Source organism: Neolamprologus brichardi, chromosome 6, assembly GCF_056152115.1.
Source record: "Neolamprologus brichardi isolate AB-2024 chromosome 6, ASM5615211v1, whole genome shotgun sequence".
NCBI lineage: Eukaryota > Metazoa > Chordata > Actinopteri > Cichliformes > Cichlidae > Neolamprologus > Neolamprologus brichardi.
The window spans coordinates 6,740,760-6,747,060 of NC_142109.1; the positions used below are offsets into that span (position 1 = coordinate 6,740,760).

Here is a 6,301-nt window from a genome sequence, read left to right on the forward strand (position 1 = left end):
GTACTAGTACTATAGCTGTCCTCAATGTTTGAAATGGTTACTTTCTGGTAATGCAATCGGACAATTCTCCGGTAGGAATGACAGTCCAGTGTCATTGCTGGTTGCTGCATTCAACAACAGAAGCTTGGCATGTTGTAACATCCATGAGGATGATTTGTTTGTCAGTCCAGGCATGATTTAGGTGATCCAAATGCAATTACCTAAACAAAGTCTTTAATGATGTCCTAACTTCTTTTAAGTACAGTAGCAGTGGATGTGGGTTGGAGTTGCAATGACCTTCAACCTGCAGGTGACCACACCATTTGTGACGGAGAACTCATCTCCATGTGTCATGCAAGGAAACAATCATATTCTTTAAAGCACAGTTATATTTGCTCTACTTAAAAAAAAAAAAGTCTGCTCTCGCAGAAGAGAAAAGATTGACAGGGGAAGTTTATTTCTGCTGCTTGTATCCGTGATCTCGTTCTTTTAATCATTACCCAAAGCTTATGACCATAGGTGAAGATAAGGACGTAGCTCAGAGAGTAAATTGAGATCTTTGCTTTTACACTCAGCTCTGTCTTCACTTCAAACTGGGAGTTTAAGATCTTCTGAACCAGGGCCTCTGTCAGATGTCTCCAGCTCAGCTCCTCTCCTCACCTGAGTGTCCAGACCATACAGCTGCAGATCCTCAAGCTGTTTATTGAGGTCAGTATCTCTCAACCCAAGACACTAACTCAGGCTCCCTCCCCAGTGTCCTGAGAGGTGACATTTCATGTCCCACTCATCAGCCACTGATAGCTCCGACCACTGTCCGACAAACAATAATGTCATGAAAGGATATTTTAATAAAGGGCTTTGCAAATATAGCTATTAACTTTTCGACAGTCCCGCCGGGCACACGACCTGCCCACCCGTGTATCCGGCAGGGAAAGTACCTCCAGGACACTCAGGCCCACGCGAGCCCAGGCTTCTCGTTGAGAAGAGGGTGTCAATTGCATTCAGGGAACAGATGATGATCAAATTCATTATTGATGAGATAGCAGAGTAAAGTTACAGCAAATGGAAAGTGCTCTGTACAAAACCTGGAGCTGTACTCAACTACAATACTTTAGACTTTTTTTTTCAAAAGGCATCAACAGCACAGACACAGTGGATATCATTCACAGAACAATGTTTTCAACCAGGATGTAAACATTTTTATTTCTGCTGTTAGGTTGTTATAATTGGACATTTTCACATGTTTTAAATGAGACAAAATGTTCACATTTCAAATGTTTTGTTAAATTCAATTGTTTATTTGATTGGTTGATCGTAGTTTTTCATGGGTAAGATGTTATAATACCCTGGTTCACTCAGTGACTACTCCGTCTCCTAAAAATCTTCTTTAATTCAGTTCAATTCAATCCAACAGTATTTACATACAAATGAATTGAATTGAACTGAACTAAAGAAAAAACCCAACAATCCCCTATGAGCAAGCACTTGGCGACAGTGGGGAGGAAAAACTACCTTTCAAAAGGTAGAAACCTCCAGCAGAACCAGGCTCAGGGAGGGGCGGCCATCTGCCGCGACCGGTTGGGGGGGGGGTGGAGCCGATGACAAAGTTATACACAACTAAATATTAAAGCAAATATGCTTTTAAATGGGTGTTTTGGCACTGGAAGTGACTGATAATATTTAGTTGTATATTACTGTGATCTTATAGGAGACGGAGTGGAAGTCACTTAAGTGAACAGTCTCCAAAACCAGTTGCGCTCCTTTTTCTTTTTTGGTTTTTCTTTTGGCACTTGGTCATCTCGGGCCTCTGGACTTTCTGGTTTGGTAGCGCTGGCCTCCTCTTTTCCTGGCTGATTCTCCTGGAGTGTCTCGTTTTGGGCTGGAGAATTTTCAGGATTGGCAACGTTGGACTGGTCTTCTTGCTTTTTTATTGTCTCTTGAAGAGACAGCAAAAACTCCTGAAGTGTGATCTTTTCTTCCTCTGTTTGCCCGAGTTGGTTGCGGATTGTTGTGTTCTCCAGGTTTTGCTCCACGATTTCCCGGTGGGAAGCTTTGGTTTTCTCCAGCTCTTCTTTTAAATTTTGCACTTTCAAATCATTTTTTTCACAAAGAGCCTCACTGGTGCTGAGTTTGTCTTTCAGCTCAGCGAGCTCACAGTTGGCTCTTTGTTCCTGATCGTTGCGCTTTGCAACTTCCTCTTCAAGATTCTTTTGAGTTTTGAGGAGCTGCTCACGGAGTTGTTCGATCTCTTCTTGCTGTTTTTTGCACTGGACCTCCAACTCAGCTTCTCGAACAGTTTTTACGTCCGTAGAGTCTGTGTGTGGAGCTTCTGCAGTTTGTGTTGAAGCGTCCACACTCAGCTCTGCAACTGTGACAGCTGTGTTGCTGTCTTCAACAGGAGCCTCACTTACCTCAGGGGTGAAGTTCTCCTCGAGTGTCTTTCTACGAGCCTCTTCCAGCTGTTTTTGGAGCTCAAGGATGGTTTTTTGAGCGTTTTGTCTGCAGCACTGTAGCTGCAGACGAACCCAATCATTCTGAGTTTTAGCTGCAGCAGCTTTGTGGTTTGCAGCTGTCATTTTATAAAGATTGGTTTTGCACATGTGCTGAGCCTCCTGCAGGTGGAATCTCAGCGCACCCAGTTCATCAGTCTCATTGTATGGACGACTGCCATCATTTGGTGTTAAGTGAGGCTGCGGCTGAGGTGGCCCATCGTTGGTGTTATGGTCAGGATGGGGCTGATGTGGCACAGGCCCTCGTTTTGGCAAAAACCATGGATTTTGCCAGTGTTGCCCTGGCCCATTATTGGGTTTAAAGTGGGCATTGGGCTGATGTGGCACAGGCCCTCGTTTTGGCAAAAACTGTGGATTTTGCCAATGTTGCCCTGGCCCATTATTGGGTTTAAAGTGGGCGTTGGGCTGATTTTGCACAGGCCCTTGTTTTGGAAACAAGTGTGGATTTTGCCAGTGTTGCCCTGGCCCATTATTCGGTTTAAAGTGGGCATTGGGCTGATGTTGCACAGGCCCTCGGTTGTGTCCAGGGTTTCTGGCTCTGGGGTTTGGGTTTGCATTTTTCTGCATCTTCTTCTTGTTTGCACCCTTTGGTTTGGCAGCATCAGATGGAGTACCCTCATTTGGTGCCTTGTTTTTCCCTTTTGGGTTTTGGTTTTGCTGCTTGGGGCTAATAGCAGCCGATGAGGTCCCTTCCTGGGGATCAAGGTTTTGCTGCATATGTTGCATTTTTCTTGTCTTTTGTCTTACAATGTCGAATGATATTTTTTCTATTCGATCGGGGTTTGGGTTTGTGTTTTGTTGCATACACTTAACGTGTCAAATCTTTGTCTAAAGGTTGGCTCGTGGTGTGTTCCTATACAGTTGCACAGTTCTGAGACATACTGAGAGCACGCTGGTTTCCTACTTAAGGACTTTTGACAGAATGTTATTGCTCAATTTCCCTTTGATCCTTTGATCTGGAGTGTGATGTCAGGGAGTGCAAATGGAGTGTGATGTCATCCACTTAGAATGCAAAATGTGATGTCATCAACTTAGCAGAGAGTCTTGTTTTTCTTTGAAATAGAATTCTACCAAACTTAAATAAAAGTCTTTAACTTTGTACGAGATGTTAAATTCTCAATCGAAAGGCCAAATGTACCCGAGAACTTCAGGAGAAGATTACACAAATAGCTCAGAAGCTTCAATAAATGCTTCAGGATCAACATGTTTTCTATATACACCTTTAGGATGTTGCATCTTCAAAAAATAAAAATGAAATGACTGAGCCTCACACAGGAATATTGCTGCTACTTGTTTACTGAACTTTTCTCTTAGCCACACGTTCATAACATCAGTGTCCGTTCACTGCCTCCTGCAGGACGCTCTCTTCTTCCACTGTCTTACAGAACCGATACTGCCTCTCCTGGCATTACCAGTGTAACAACACACTATGTCCTTTATCACACTCATTCTATCTGTCTGTTTCTTCAGATGAATAACATGAGCTTGTATCTATGTATCTGTATCTATGAATAATAAATGTTATGCATACCAATATATTTATATAACAAATATTTTTTTACGATACCACAAAAAATATTTTCCATTCACCCAAACAAATTTGAAAAGAGCCTTTTTCATATTAATTTCTGTCCCAATGTAAAAAGAAATATGTTCAAAGCTTCAAGTTAAAAAGGAAATAATTTTATTTAACACTGTCCAGTTGGAGATTTGCTATATTGTATAGTATTGAACTTTAAGTCTGAAATAGGTCAGTTTTAAGGGGCATTAACTCAGGACAAAATAACTTATTTGCTTTCTGTGTCAGACTCAAAGTGATCATCACCACAGGGATGTGTGCATGAGTTAATGCTGTAGAGGAAACAATGATCAGGAAGAGAACTGCTGCCACAGCCGCTCCTTAATAGTGATGGGTCGGTCGCGAATGAAATGGCTCTTAGAGCCGGTTCTTTGACGTGAACTATGCGAGCCGGTTCCTTATCGCGAGCCGTGGGTTTTTTTTTCTTCTTTCTCTCACCCTTTCTCTCGCACTTTTTTTCCGCTTCACTCAGCATGCGAGCCTTGTGCTTTACGCTCGGAAGAGGGGCGGTAGTTACACTCAGTAGCACAGGAACAGAGAGGGAGGGAGAGACAGAGACAGGGACAACAACGTCACATTAGAAAGGTATAGTAATCATCCACAACTATTTTCAGTAGCAGATGATAAAGGATTCAGAAAGTTTATTTATGCAGGTCCATATGACAGAGAATATGCATGTTCTTTTTGTTTTCATATTATAATTTATATTTAATTGTGTTGTGGTTTGCAGTGTTTTGTGTTGTTTCACTTTAAATTTGTAAATGGAAAAAGCTGAAAATTTAAATAGTTAAAAGTTGAACTGTGACTAGTTGGTTTTTGTATTATATGATTTATTTATTACATTTTATGTGGAGTGAATAAATAAAAGTATATTTACGGTGGCCCCTACAGACAAATCACGTACGAACCCTGAAGCGCGTACAAACTCCAAAACACATAAAAACACGTAAAAACTCCAAAACATGTAAAAACACGTACAAACTCCAAAACACGTACAAACTCCGAAGCACATAAAAACTCAAAACACGTATAAAAGACAACAGAAGTGCTCCAGGTAGTGATGTGTCCTGTGTGTCGAAGCGTCGAATCTAGTGATGGGTCGTTCGCGAACGAAATGGCTCTTAGAGCCGACTCTTTGACGTGAACGACGCAAGCCGGCTCCTTATCGCGAGCCGTCACGTGGGGTTTTTTTTTTTTTTCTTTCTCTCAGCCTCTCTCTCGCACTTTTTTCTGCTTCACTCAGCACGCGAGCCTTGTGCTTTACGCTGGGCAGAGGGGGGAGGGGCGGTAGTTACACTCAGTAGCACAGGAACAGAGCCAGAGGGAGAGAAAGAAAGCCAGGGACAACAACGTCACATTAGAAAGGTATAGTAATCATCCACAACTATTTTCAGTTGCAGATGATAAAGGATTCAGAAAGTTTATTCATGCGGGCCCATATGACAGAGAATATGCATGTTATTTTTGTTTTCATATTTTAATTTATATTTAATTGTGTTGTGGTTTGCAGGGTTTTGTGTTGTTTCACTTTAAATTTGTAAAAGGAAAAAGCTGAAAATTTAAATAGTTAAAAGTTGAAATGTGAATAGTTGATTTTTGTATTATATGATTTATTTATTACATTTTATGTGGAGTGAATAAATAAAAGTATATTTACGGTGGCCCCTAGAGACAAAGCACATACAAACTTCAAATCACGTACGAACTCTGAAGCACGTACAAACCCTGAAGCACGTACAAACTCCAAAACACGTAAAAACACGTACAAACTCCAAAACACGTAAAAACTCCAAAACATGTAAAAACACGTACAAACTCAGAAGCACATAAAAACTCAAAACACGTACAAAAGACATCAGAAGTGCTCCAGGATGCTGGGCGCAGTGTTGAGCTTTTGTTACCTAGTGGCTACACAAGCCAGCAAGTACCAACGACCTGATTTGGTGTGTGGTAGTAACAGGTAAATGAACATTGTTTTTAAATTATTTGAATATATATGAGTGCCTGTGTATAAATACACAAACATGCTTTCAATTGTGTAATTTAAGTGATCTAGTAGCTCTGCTTTGGAAGTTCAGTTCATGCTAGAAATGTGTTTTGGAGTTTGTACGTGTTTTGTCTCTAGGGGCCACCGCATATATTTATATATAAACATATATAAATAAAACCACTTTTTTTACGTTAGTAATTCCTTTTGTGCATAATTTAATATTATTGTTAATAATAAATTAAT

General features: G+C 40.9%; 1 pseudogene; it reads right to left on the reverse strand.

Annotated features, from left to right (window-relative positions):
• Positions 1–1,256: 1,256 nt before the first annotated feature.
• Positions 1,257–2,959, reverse strand: LOC148102452 (uncharacterized; annotated as a pseudogene).
• Between the last annotated feature and the right edge of the window lie 3,342 nt (positions 2,960–6,301).